The sequence below is a fragment of the Lolium perenne genome, chromosome 7 (genome assembly GCF_019359855.2).
Source record: "Lolium perenne isolate Kyuss_39 chromosome 7, Kyuss_2.0, whole genome shotgun sequence".
NCBI classification, from domain to species: domain Eukaryota; kingdom Viridiplantae; phylum Streptophyta; class Magnoliopsida; order Poales; family Poaceae; genus Lolium; species Lolium perenne.
This window is the reverse complement of record NC_067250.2, coordinates 145,001,387-145,015,753: the sequence shown is the minus strand read 5'-3', so window position 1 is coordinate 145,015,753 and position 14,367 is coordinate 145,001,387. Positions and strand designations below refer to the sequence as shown.

Sequence of the window (14,367 nt, the reverse complement as noted above, 5' to 3'; positions counted from 1 at the left end):
TAAAGCAATAATTCAAAGTAAAGGTATTGAAGCAACACAAAAGAAGATTAAGTTTCAGCGGTTGCTTTCAACTTGTAACATGTATATCTCATGGATATTGTCAACATAGAGTAATATAATAAGTGCAATAAGCAAGTATGTAGGAATCAATGCACAGTTCACGCAAGTGTTTGCTTCTTGAGGTGGAGAGAAATAGGTGAACTGACTCAACATTGAAAGTAAAAGAATGGTCCTCCATAGAGGAAAAGCATCGATTGCTATATTTGTGCTAGAGCTTTGATTTTGAAAACATGAAACAATTTTGTCAACGGTAGTAATAAAGCATATGCATCATGTAAATTATATCTTATAAGTTGCAAGCCTCATGCATAGTGTACTAATAGTGCCCGCACCTTGTCCTAATTAGCTTGGACTACCGGATCATCACAATGCATTGTTTTTACCAAGTGTCACAAAGGGGTACCTCTATGCCGCTTTGTACAAAGGTCTAAGGAGAAAGCTCGCATTGGATTTCTCGCTATTGATTATTCTTCAACTTAGACATCCATACGGGACAACATAGACAACAGATAATGGACTCCTCTTTTATGCATAAGCATATAACAACAATTAATAAATTTCTCATTTGAGATTTGAGGATTGTTGTCCAAAACTGAAACTTCCACCATGGATCATGGCTTTAGTTAGCGGCCCAATGTTCTTCTCTAACATATGCATGCTTAACCATATGGTGGTAGATCTCTCTTACTCCAGACAAGACGGACATGCATAGCAACTCACATGAAATTCAACAATGAATAGTTGATGGCGTCCCCAGTGAACATGGTTATCGCACAACAAGCAACTTAATAAGAGATAAAGTGCATAATTACATATTCAATACCACAATAGTTTTTAAGCTATTTGTCCCATGAGCTATATATTGCAAAGGTGAATGATGGAATTTTAAAGGTAGCACTCAAGCAATTTACTTTGGAATGGCGGAAAATACCATGTAGTAGGTAGGTATGGTGGACACAAATGGCATAGTGGTTGGCTCAAGTATTTTGGATGCATGAGAAGTATTCCCTCTCGATACAAGGTTTAGGCTAGCAAGGCTTATTTGAAACAAACACAAGGATGAACCGGTGCAGCAAAACTCACATAAAAGTCATATTGAAAACATTATAAGACTCTACACCATCTTCCTTGTTGTTCAAACTCAATACTAGAAATTATCTAGACCTTAGAGAAACCAAATATGCAAACCAAATTTTAGCATGCTCTATGTATTTCTTCATTAATGGGTGCAAAGCATATGATGCAAGAGCTTAAACATGAGCACAACAATTGCCAAGTATCACATTACCCAAGACATTTATAGCAATTACTACATGTATCATTTTCCAATTCCAACCATATAACAATTTAACGAAGAAGAAACTTCGCCATGAATAGTATGAGTAGAAACCAAGGACATACTTGTCCATATGCTACAGCGGAGCGTGTCTCTCTCCCATAAAGTGAATGCTAGGATCCATTTTATTCAAACAAAACAAAAACAAAAACAAACCGACGCTCCAAGAAAAAGCACATAAGATGTGATGGAATAAAAATATAGTTTCAGGGGAGGAACCTGATAATGTTGTCGATGAAGAAGGGGATGCCTTGGGCATCCCCAAGCTTAGACGCTTGAGTCTTCTTAATATATGCAGGGGTGAACCACCGGGGCATCCCCAAGCTTAGAGCTTTCACTCTCCTTGATCATGTTGCATCATACTCCTCTCTTGATCCTTGAAAACTTCCTCCACACCAAACTCGAAACAACTCATTAGAGGGTTAGTGCACAATATAAATTGACATATTCAGAGGTGACACAATCATTCTTAACACTTCTGGACATTGCATAATGCTAATGGACATTAGTGGATCAAAGAAATTCATCCAACATAGCAAAAGAGGCAATGCGAAATAAAAGGCAGAATCTGTCAAAACAGAACAGTTCGTATTGACGAATTTTAAAATGGCACCAGACTTGCTCAGATGAAAATGCTCAAATTTAATGAAAGTTGCGTACATATCTGAGGATCATGCACGTAAATTGGCTTAATTTTCTGAGCTACCTACAGGGAGGTGGACCCAGATTCGTGACAGCAAAGAAATCTGGAACTGTGCAGTAATCCAAATCTAGTACTTACTTTTCTATCAACGGCTTAACTTGGCACAACAAAACACAAAACTAAGATAAGGAGAGGTTGCTACAGTAGTAAACAACTTCCAAGACACAAAATAAAAACAAAGTACTGTAGGTAAAAACATGGGTTGTCTCCCATAAGCGCTTTTCTTTAACGCCTTTCAGCTAGGCGCAGAAGTGTGTATCAAGTATTATCAAGAGACGAAGTGTCAACATCATAATTTGTTCTCATAATAGAATCAAAAGGTACCTTCATTCTCTTTCTAGGGAAGTGTTCCATACCTTTCTTGAGAGGAAATTGATATTTTATATTACCTTCCTTCATATCAATAATAGCACCAACAGTTCGAAGAAAAGGTCTTCCCAATATAATGGGACAAGATGCATTGCATTCAATATCCAAGACAACAAAATCAACGGGGACAAGGTTATTGTTAACGGTAATGCGAACATTATCAACTTTCCCCAAAGGTTTCTTTGTAGAATGATCAGCAAGATTAACATCCAAATAACAATTTTTCAGTGGTGGCAAGTCAAGCATATTATAAATTTTCTTAGGCATAACAGAAATACTTGCACCAAGATCACATAAAGCATTACAATCAAAATCTTTAACCTTCATCTTAATGATGGGCTCCCAACCATCCTCTAGCTTTTTAGGAATAGAGGCTTCGCGCTCTAGTTTCTCTTCTCTAGCTTTTATGAGAGCATTTGTAATATGATGCGTGAAAGCCAAATTTATAGCACTAGCATTAGGACTTTTAGCAAGTTTTTGCAAGAACTTTATAACTTCAGAGATGTGGCAATCATCAAAATTCAAACCATTATAATCTAAAGCAATGGGATCATCATCCCCAATGTTGGAAAAAATTTCAGCAGCTTTATCACGGGCAGTTTAAGTTTTAGCAGTTTCAGGCAGTTTTTCGCGCTTTGCATTAGAAGTGGAAACATTGCTAACACCAATTCTTTTATTAGTATTAGTAGGGGGTGCATCAACATGTGTAGCATTAGCATTACTAGTGGTGGTAATAGTCCAAACTTTAGCTACATTCTTTTCTTTAGCTAGTTTTTAATTTTCTTCTCTATCCCACCTAGCACGCAGTTCAGCCATTAATCTTATATTCTCATTAATTCTAACTTGAATGGCATTTGCTGTAGTAACAATTTTATTATGATGATTCTCATTAGGCAAAACTTTTGATTTCAAAAGATCAACATCAATGACAAGACTATCAACTTTAGAAGCAAGTATATCAATTTTCCCAAGCTTTTCTTCAACAGATTTGTTAAAAGCAGTTTGTGTACTAATAAATTCTTTAAGCATGGCTTCAAGTCCAGGGGGTGAATTCCTATTATTGTTGTAAGAATTCCCATAAGAATTACCATAGCCGTTGCTATTATTATAAGGATATGGCCTATAGTTGTTACTAGAATTGTTCCGGTAAGCATTGTTGTTGAAATTATTATTTTTAATGAAGTTTACATCAACATGTTCTTCTTGTGCAACCAATGAAGCTAACGGAACATTATTAGGATCAATATTAGTCCTATCATTCACAAGCATAGACATAATAGCATCAATCTTATCACTCAAGGAAGAGGTTTCTTCGACAGAATTTACCTTCTTACCTTGTGGAGCTCTTTCCGTGTGCCATTCAGAGTAGTTGATCATCATATTATCAAGAAGCTTTGTTGCTTCACCAAGAGTGATGGACATAAAGGTACCTCCAGCAGCTGAATCCAATAAATTCCGTGAAGAAAAATTTAGTCCTGCATAGAAGGTTTGGATGATCATCCAAGTAGTCAGTCCATGGGTTGGGCAATTTTTAACCAGAGATTTCATTCTTTCCCAAGCTTGAGCAACATGTTCAGTATCTAATTGTTTAAAATTCATTATGCTACTCCTCAAAGATATAATTTCAGCAGGGGGATAATATCTACCAATAAAAGCATCCTTGCATTTAGTCCATGAATCAATACTATTCTTAGGCAGAGATAGCAACCAATCTTTAGCTCTTCCTCTTAATGAGAAAGGGAACAATTTTAGTTTAATAATATCACCATCTACATCTTTATATTTTTGCATTTCACATAATTCAACAAAATTATTAAGATGGGCAGCAGCATCATCAGAACTAACACCAGAAAATTGCTCTCGCATAACAAGATTCAGTAAAGCAGGTTTAATTTCAAAGAATTCTGCTGTAGTAGCAGGTGGAGCAATAGGTGTGCATAAGAAATCATTATTATTTGTGGTTGTGAAGTCACACAACTTAGTATTTTCAGCGTTGGCCATTTTAGCAACAGTAAATAAAGCAAACTAGATAAAATAAATGCAAGTAACTAATTTTTTTGTGTTTTTGATATAGCAAACAAGATAGCAAGTAAAGTAAAACTAGCAACTAATTTTTTTGTATTTTGATTTAGTGCAGCAAACAAAGTAGTAAATAAAACTAAGCAAGACAAAAACAAAGTAAAGAGATTGAGAAGTGGAGACTCCCCTTGCGGCGTGTCTTGATCTCCCCGGCAACGGCGCAGAAATTTGCTTGATGCGTGTGGTTGGCACGTCCGTTGGGAACCCCAAGAGGAAGGTGTGATGCGCACAGCGGCAAGTTTCCCTCAGTAAGAAACCAAGGTTTAATCGGACCAGTAGGAGTCAAGAAGCACGTTGAAGGTTGATGGCGGCGAGATGTAGTGCGGCGCAACACCAGGGATTCCGGCGCCAACGTGGAACCTGCACAACACAACCAAAGTACTTTGCCCCAACGAAACAGTGAGGTTGTCAATCTCACCGGCTTGCTGTAACAAAGGATTAACCGTATTGTGTGGAAGATGATTGTTTGCAGAAAACAGTAGAACAAGTATTGCAGTAGGTTGTATTTCAGTAAAGAGAATTGGACCGGGGTCCACAGTTCACTAGAGGTGTCTCTCCCATAAGACGAACAGCATGTTGGGTGAACAAATTACAGTTGGGCAATTGACAAATAAAGAGAGCATGACCATGCACATACATATCATGATGAGTATAGTGAGATTTAATTGGGCATTACGACAAAGTACATAGACCGCCATCCAACCGCATCTATGCCTAAAAAGTCCACCTTCGGGTTATCATCCGAACCCCTCCAGTATTAAGTTGCTAACAACAGACAATTGCATTAAGTATTGCGCGTAATGTAACTAGTGACTACATCCTTGAACATAGCACTAATGTTTTATCCCTAGTGGCAACAGCACATCCATAACCTTAGAGGTTCTTGTCACCCCTCAGTTCACGGAGACATGAACCCACTATCGAGCATAAATACTCCCTCTTGGAGTTACTAGCATCAACTTGGCCAGAGCATCTACTAATAACGGAGAGCATGCAAGATCATAAACAACACATAGATATAACTTTGATAATCAACATAACAAGTATTCTCTATTCATCGGATCCCAACAAACGCAACATATAGAATTACGGATAGATGATCTTGATCATGTTAGGCAGCTCACAAGATCCGATAATGATAGCACAATGGGGAGAAGACAACCATCTAGCTACTGCTATGGACCCATAGTCCAGGGGTAGACTACTCACACATCACACCGGAGGCGACCATGGCGGCGTAGAGTCCTCCGGGAGATGATTCCCCTCTCGGCGGTGCCGGAGGCGATCTCCTGGATCCCCCGAGATGGGATCGGCGTTGGCGGCGTCTCTGGAAGGTTTTCCGTATCGTGGCTCTCGGTACTGGGGGTTTCGTCACGGAGGCTATTTGTAGGCGGAAGGGCAGGTCAAGAGGCGGCACGGGGGCCCCACACCACAGGGCCGCGCGGCCAAGGGGGGGCCGCGCCGCCCTAGGGTGTGGCCCCCTCGTGGCCCCTCTTCGTCTGTCCTTCGGACTTCTGGAAGCTTCGTGGAAAAATAGGCCCCTGGGCTTTGATTTCGTCCAATTCCGAGAATATTTCCTTACTAGGATTTCTGAAACCAAAAACAGCAGAAAACAGACAAGCGGCACTTCGGCATCTTGTTAATAGGTTAGTTCCAGAAAATGCACGAATATGACATAAAGTGTGCATAAAACATGTAGATAACATCAATAATGTGGCATGGAACATAAGAAATTATCGATACGTCGGAGACGTATCAGAGGGTCCCACATGTAAGCAGCTGCAAGTAGCTCACCCACACATGCAATCTGGTGTGCTGTCAACACACAACAACAACAACAAGTAGATAAAAGAAGCAAACCAGCCGTAGCTGTGCTGCTAGAAACTCTTCACAGAGTTCTCCACAACAAACCGCACCATATCCACCCAAGAACACCATCAGTTCTCCACAGTTCCTCACCAAAAATTACACAACCATTATGTTTAGATAGATATAGTTCTGGTCAAGACAACAAGGAAGAGGGGGACTTCCAGAAGGGAAGCAAGATCAACTTGAGTAGATCAAGAACTGGGAAGAGGAACATGCCAACAACCACAAGTAACAACTGATCAAGATTCACCACCAGAATAGCATCACCACCAGCTAGTCCACTCTGCTACAGCAGGTTGATCTTTAAGATCATCATCTAGCATATATTATTTTCAGTTCAAAGCATTTTGGTACGAGAAACTCTCAGATTTGCATACAAGTGGTATGCTAGTCTCATCATCGAGTTTATTGGGCATAAATTGCACCTTCCCTTATCAAAAACATCCGCCTCAGCCTTTGCATCATTGGCAAGACCACAAGATCAAGCAAGCATCTGTTCTTATCGATAATAGCTCACAGAAAATTGGTAGGAGGGATGATTCTCAGATTAGCATAGAAGTGCTATGCTAGTTCATCATAGAATTAAACAAACCACAAGAAGTAGTATCTGTTCATATCATAGAATGTGCCTCAGCCTTTGCATCACAGGTAGGGCCACATAATCAAGTCATATCTGTTCTTATCAGCTTAATAATAAGCAAGCCATCAACTTAACCACAAGATCTGATCATGTATGCACATGATCTAGTAAGCAGTCCCATCCATCAGAGGCTATAAGCATACAAGCTAATACAGCAAGCCATCAAATAAATTGCCAAGTCGAGCATCAAGTAAATATATAATGCATCCTTCAGCAAAAGCAACATAACCAGTCATGCATGCTTGGGTTGGTACAGCAATTCCAAACAGGGGCATCACAAGAATATAACATCCAGTAGAGCAATTACATAAGGTTACATACTGTCCAGAAAATGTTTCTGGCCAACCAAGTAGTACCAAAGTGGCAGGACAGCAATATAAGTATAAATATAAGCTCATGAGCAAGCCACCAAACCGAGCATCAATCTACAAGCAAATATAAATGCCTCTCACATTTCCAAATTCAATAATAAGGTACACAGGAGTATAGCTGAATTACTTCAGCTGACTGAACTGTCAAGGTTCAGTTTCATCAGAGATAATAGCCCAGCAAGCAAATTATACTTGGATGAGTAAATCACCCAAACAGGGGCTAACACAGGCCAGCAGAAGTATCACAACCAGATCAATGAATCGTTCTAGCTGCAGACTAGCAGTAACCAAATTGTAGTAGCTATGAACCACAAAGAGAAAAGGAGAGGATTAGCTCACATTGCAGTAGGGGTAGTAGTTGATGCAGTCGATGCCGGGGTTGCGTCACAGCACCATCCCGCCGGCGTCGATGTAGGGGGCGGCAGCACGTCCAAGCATCACATCACCACGAACACATCAGCAGTATCCCATCAAACCGTAGCTCACCGCCGTAACATCTACACAGCGCCAGCACCACGAACGGAATCATGACACAAGGCCACAAATCGGAAGGCACCGGGGTTGCACCCCACTGGCCGTCCTGCCGATGCCGAGAGGGTAGTCGAAGAAGGTCGTCAGAGCCATGCCGACAGCCGGCGTTGCCAGAATCGGCCGGCAGTGGTGGAACCCAAAACAGCAGGGGCTAGGGTGAGCCGAGGGCAGGGCCGCGCATGAGCGCCGGTCGGCGTCGAAGCAGAGGGATCTGGCGGTGGTTAACGTGGCGGCGCCACGCCATTGGGAGATGGCGCCGGAATCGGCTGGCGACTGCCGGAATAGGAGGCGGCTAGGGTTAGTCTGAGGGGTGAGAACCTTGGTGTAAGGGGCGTTTCGGCGAGGGGAATTGGTGGAGGAGAAGAACGAGCTGGTGGCGGAGCAGCTCCAGCGAGCGGCGGCGTCGGATGCGGCCAACATCGGCCGGAGCGGCGCCGGGCAGCAGCAGGGCGGCGGGTGCGTGTGGATGAGGAACGAGGATGTGCTGTGCGTGTGTGCGTGACTGAGAGACGAGAAGAGAGAGTGGTGGGTTTGGATCGGTTTGGGTTGACCCCAAACTAGGCCAAGCCAGACCAAGCTTCTTGGGCCGATTGGCCCAGCAGCCTCATGGTCCACAGCCCAAATAACATTTTAATGTAATTCTTTTAGGAAATTCTTTTGAATAAAATCAATACTAGAAATCAAATGAAGTAAGAATATTTGGTAACAGAAAATCTTAAATACAAAATAATAAGTATGCAAAGATTACTTCTTAACTATAATCCATTAGCCCACACTTATTTTTGTAAAGTTATATTTAATTATTCAAAATTCCAATTCTAACTTAAAATCACTTAAAATGCAATTTATTAATGGAGGAAAATATCAAAGGAATTAATGCTCTTTTTCTTCAACTATATTTGATGTTTATTAAGTACAACAATTATATAGGCTCATCTTCTATTAAATGCTTACAAGTCCTAGATGCAAATTGAATTGTTCATTTCATGTTTTCACCCTAATACTTGTTCTTTTATAACAGTGGAGAATTATATAAAACCCTAACTCCATCATTTTATGTGAAACTCTAAAACCCTAGGAATTGTTAAATGTGATCATATGAACTTAAAATTCGCTCATAGATCTATAATTAGCAACTAAATAAATATTCTTGTTCTCATAAAATAGTAGAAGCCATACTACTAATAAGTTGGTATTTCATATACTCATCCTAATAAAAACCACATGATCAAATAGGATTAATTAAGTGTAAACCCTAGTTCCTATCATCCAAATTATCATCCTTAACTATCTATATTTAGCATCACATCATGGTGATCCACTCTAATAGTAACCATGTCTAGTATTGGACTTAACATGCTCATACCCAATAAACCCTACTAGTATTAGATATTTATTAACCATCCTATATACGAACCAACTATTCCTTACTTAGTGGATCCAATAGCAAAACATAGATAACCTCAGCCTTAATTGAATTACTTCTTATTACCTAAGTAAGATGTTCTTTAAAAGTTACTCTTTTGTAGTAACTAAAGAATAGTCACCAACCTTACCTAATAGGACCTATAGACAATAGCCATCTATCACCAGTAAGGTATAACCAACCCAGATAGCACCCATGTGTAATTAATTGCTTAAGTTGCTTATGCTTAAGTAAAACCAATCAAACCTAGTGCTGATGAATCCAACTATGTTGTGATCCATCTAATACTTACTCCAGAAATTAGTTGAAACCATAGTAAACCATAGAACTCCACAACCCTAATTATCATACTTGTTCTTTAATAAAGAACATGTTCTTCAAAAGTTATTCTTTTGAAGTATATGATAATTAATCATTAACCATGCCATATAGTGCTAAAACCAACCACTATTCATTACATGTTAGGATTATACCAAATGTTATTGTTGTGTGCTATTAGTGTTATTATTATGATTTATTACAGCACCTGTTTATGGTACCAAGCAACCAATCATTAATAAGAACCTTGTTTGTGAATCACTCTAAAAGTATAACACACCCTGAACCAATTATTACAACTCTCTGATCTTAAATCATCGGGGTTAGGTCACGCTTAGAGCGATTGCATCTCATACTTATGCATTATTGCATCCTTGCCAACCTTTTAAACATCGTCCTTACCGGACGATGATGCTATTTCAGAATTTGGAGTTATTGCGTATCAAAGACCTTGCCTGCATAATCTTGCAGTCAAGAAAGGCAAGTTCATCACTTGCTCATGTCATTTGAGTATCTTTATCAAATTACTTGCAAAGTACTATGATTATCACTATTGCATAAAAACCAAAACCACTATTTTCATAACTATGAATATGACTATGTGGTGGGCAATGGAACCATGGATTGTGTTGATATGGTGGAGGTTCCATTGCAAGGGTTTATATCCATCTAGGATTAAACAACAAATGTCGCCAGTGATTCTTGTGCCGTAATACCCATGTTAACCATAAGATCTGGAGTGGGACGGAATAGTCAATTGTATTTCCACCTCTTGTACATCAACGGATGCGCTTTACCGTAGACCCTTGATCCAAGAGAGGACAAGTGGTACCCTTGATCCAAGAGAGGACAAGTGGTAGGGTGGGGGTCCCGATGAAGTCCCCACGGTAATTGCGGTCTATGATGGGTTGCAGCTGCCGGCGAAGGAGTAACTGTTGTCGTGGTCGGGGTCCACCCGTAAGTGGGAATAATGGGACCGGCGAGGACCCAGGGTCGGAGTTTGCAGCAAAGGGTGGGTGTATGAGGTAGCGGAGGAATATGATTGGCTATGACCTTATACCTGGCCTCACACCAAAGGAAGTGTGGACGAGAACTATAGACTCGGTTGGCACCAAGGTTAAGATCTCTTATGGGTAAAGCAACACACCTCTGCAGAGTGTAATGAATCGTGACCTGTCACTCCCTGTTCCGGGATATGGAACTGCGAACGCGGCCGGAAAGGAGCTCCATGAAGTTCTAGTAAACCGGTGAAGGCTGACGGACATAGTTCTTCTGAATAAAAGCAACCTTTTGAAGAAATGGTTATGAAAACCTGCATTGGTATTAGACTTTCTGGTCTAATGCCGTAGCTAGTGCATTAAACACCTCTTTCCTATAATGAACTTGTTGAGTACGCTCGTACTCATCCCACTCTTAAATCCCCTGCTTAGATATGGAGGCATCGAAGGAGGATCTACCGTGCAACTCGAAGACCGAGGAGTCTACAAATACTTCAAGGGGACAGGAACCTGCCGGAAGAGTCAAACACCACAACTACCATGGAGAAAACCTAGATTAAGTAGAAGAAGGGAACTAGCTTCCTAAACCTAGCTCCTATTTAGGTAGAATCTAGTCATAGCCTCTTTAGCTAGTCAAATACTCTATAAATAGAGTCCGTGATAAGATTAGATCACGAGTCGTTCTTCTGGAGTTTATTTGTAGTTTTACCTCATTGTAAAGTAGGAGGCTGTGTGGATCTTTTGTAAAGAGTTTGTGTTGTAATTCTATAGACATGCCTTGGACCCGCATATGTTTCTGTTGTACCACTCTGAGCGATATAGTACGAGTGGAACGGTGTTTCATTGGTGTTATATCAGACTTGCATACTACACCATGCAGTGGTATGCCGGGTCACCACATTTGCACAGACGCACACAAGAAAATATATAGAGCTAACGTAAAAAAGCAGAGCTTAGCCTGACACTGCATCATATTATAAGGCGTTTTTACTTACATCATCAGCAATGGCTACAAAAGGCAGAGCAACAGTTCAGCACACATCACATAGCTAGCACAGAGCTACTATTCCACACCTGTCAAACGTCACCGAAAGTTCAAAAAAGGCCGACCGACGAGAAAAGGCTAAATTAAAACTGTTGGGTAATTAGGGGTGATCATTGCAGGAGACCTCTCTCTCACATGCGGTGATGCGGTCGTACATTGTCATCTTGAACCCGTTTGGATGACCTTGAACAACACGGAGTCACCCACCTTCAAGCCAAGGAAAAAGCAAGGCTATACCACCCATTGTCAAAGACAACTGGTTGGATGGGGTTGTCTCTGGCCTTCACTGTAACATCCCTATTTTTTCAAAATACAAAAACCTGCATGCATTCATGGCATCATTGCATTTGTTCATTTACACATAAAATGTTAAGCACAAATATGACACAACCATAGCTACATGTCCTATTTGAAAAGAGCTTTATTTTCCTACCATGCTAATTTGAGTCAAAACTTTGTTAACCATTGTTTAAATCAAAGCCCCAATTTTTACAAAAATTTAGCAACTGGTTTGACCCTATTTGGATTCCTAAATCAAAAGTTGTGAAGAAAACAGTAAAAAGGAAATAGAAAAATGAAAAGAACAAAAAAAAAAGAAAAACGGTTCGGACTGGCAAAGATGGGCCAGCCCGAACACACCGGCCCACTACGGCGGGAGAAGCGGCCCGCTGCGCCGCCGAACCACCTCTGCCCCTCTTCTCTCGCTGACGGGTGGGACCGCCTGACAGCGGGGCCCACGTCTTCAACCCGCGTCCGGAGCGGACTCTGCCGCCGTCGCCCCAACCCTAAACGGGAGCGGACAAATCCGCACCGTCCAAGGCCTCCTTGACGTCCATGCCTCCCCCTATATATAGCGCCGTGACCCCGCGTTCTTTTCCCTCAAGCCGCCACGCTCCTCGAGCCGCCAAACGCCGCGGATTCCTCGCCGAAGATCGCGCAGTGCTGCCGCCTCCAGCCGCTGTTCGCCACCGCCCTCGGCCTCCATTGGCCGCGCCGCCACCACCAACCTCTCCGCCGCGTCGCGCCGCACTCCGTAGCCACCACCGCCGCCGCCAGAGACCGCCGCAGCCACCGCTCCCATCGCATACCGAGCCGCCCCGCCACCCCATCGACGCCGGCCAGGTAAATCCCGGCCTTTTCTTTATTTCTTCTTTTTGTTTTCGCCCAGCCGTTAGATCTAGATCTAGTGGTTTAGATTAGACGCCCGTACCGAACCGGTATCGGCCAACCGCGTCGCGCCGCGTGGCGATCTGAGTCAGCGTGCCCGGTCAGATTGGTCAAATCGTTTTTAAATTCGAATTTAGAAGTCAGATTACGTGTATAACTTGTAAAATCGATATAAAATCGTACACTGGGCCAAATTTTGCAAATTTTATAGTTTTGGAAAGCTCTTAACCTGTACAACAACTTTAGGCAATAATATGGTATATGTACTATGTTAGATTTCGCGTCAAAATTCAAATAGAGAAATAGACCAGATTACACTATAAAAATTGTATAAAATAATCTACTGGGCCAAATTTTATGATTTTGTACTTTCTGGAATCCTCAGAACATGTACTTCAACTTGGTATAGGAGTTGTACAACTTTGATACGTGCACAAACTTGCTTTAGTGAAATCTATCCAAATCAGTAATTCGAAGATAATTCAAATTCTATAAATCGTTTTCGAATAATTCCAATTGCACTACTCTTGTGTTACTGTAGCCTATCCAGGGAGGTCAAGTTAATATTTTTACAACACATAATGCTTGCTGTAGCTAATTTTTAAGGTTGTATATGTAAGGTAGATACTCGATTAATGGTTTTTTAAATCAAATTAAATGTCCAGAATACTTTATTAACATTGCACATATCAGAGAGCACATAATGCAACACTTACACACCACCTCTCTTGTGATGTTTAAATAGTTGCATAGCATGCATGCATACATGTCTATGATTGTTCATATCGAATGTTTGTTTATTTGTTGTGATTGTTTGAATAGATTGTGGAGGAGATCAAGGAGGTGCTTGTGATTGCTGTGATTGTGCGGGTTGCTTTGATCAAGGCAAGTGACACTCAATTACCTACTTATTTTGTTAAGCATTAGTGTTTTATAAATTAGTATGCATGGTAGGAATTTGTTTTCGAAAGTTTATGCTATGCTTATCAATCCTAGTAGTGTGTAGCCACCATGAACCCTTGCTAGGATTCTCAGTTGCGTAGCAATAACAAAGTGCCACTGCTGTTTTGATCTAATTGGATTGTGAGTATCGGGAATTAAAATTAACAACTTTAAAGAATCACCTGGGTGGATTGATTGTGTGGTGGGTGGCTGCTCAGGGCTCCGACCCTGGAGTAACCAGTGGCAGGTGGGTACCTGAGAGTGCGCAGTTGAATAGTGGTTGCTCCGGACTGCACCTCTGGTTTTCATCAGAGGATCGTGCGGGGGTTTACTACCTGTAATGGGTTTTAAGCCTGCGAGTTTCACTTGTGGATAGCCACCCAGGATTAAAGAGATTAATATGTCGTCCATGTTTTAGTTAGCTTCCAGTGCAGCCTTATGGTATTATGGGCTCTGCCGGGATTAAGTAAGTTGTGAGGTCAAACTTGTTGCTAGACATGATGATGTGGCTGG

The 14,367-nt window shown here is 41.3% G+C and overlaps 1 long non-coding RNA gene across 1 annotated transcript in view; it reads left to right on the top strand.

Annotated features, from left to right (window-relative positions):
- LOC139834205 (uncharacterized) overlaps window positions 1–13,817 on the top strand; it is a 69,932-nt gene extending 56,115 nt beyond the window's left edge. The window contains exon 3 of the long non-coding RNA XR_011749730.1: window positions 13,735–13,817. This is a non-coding gene — a long non-coding RNA (uncharacterized lncRNA). The remainder of the gene's footprint in view (window positions 1–13,734) is intronic.
- The last annotated feature ends 550 nt before the right edge of the window (window positions 13,818–14,367 follow it).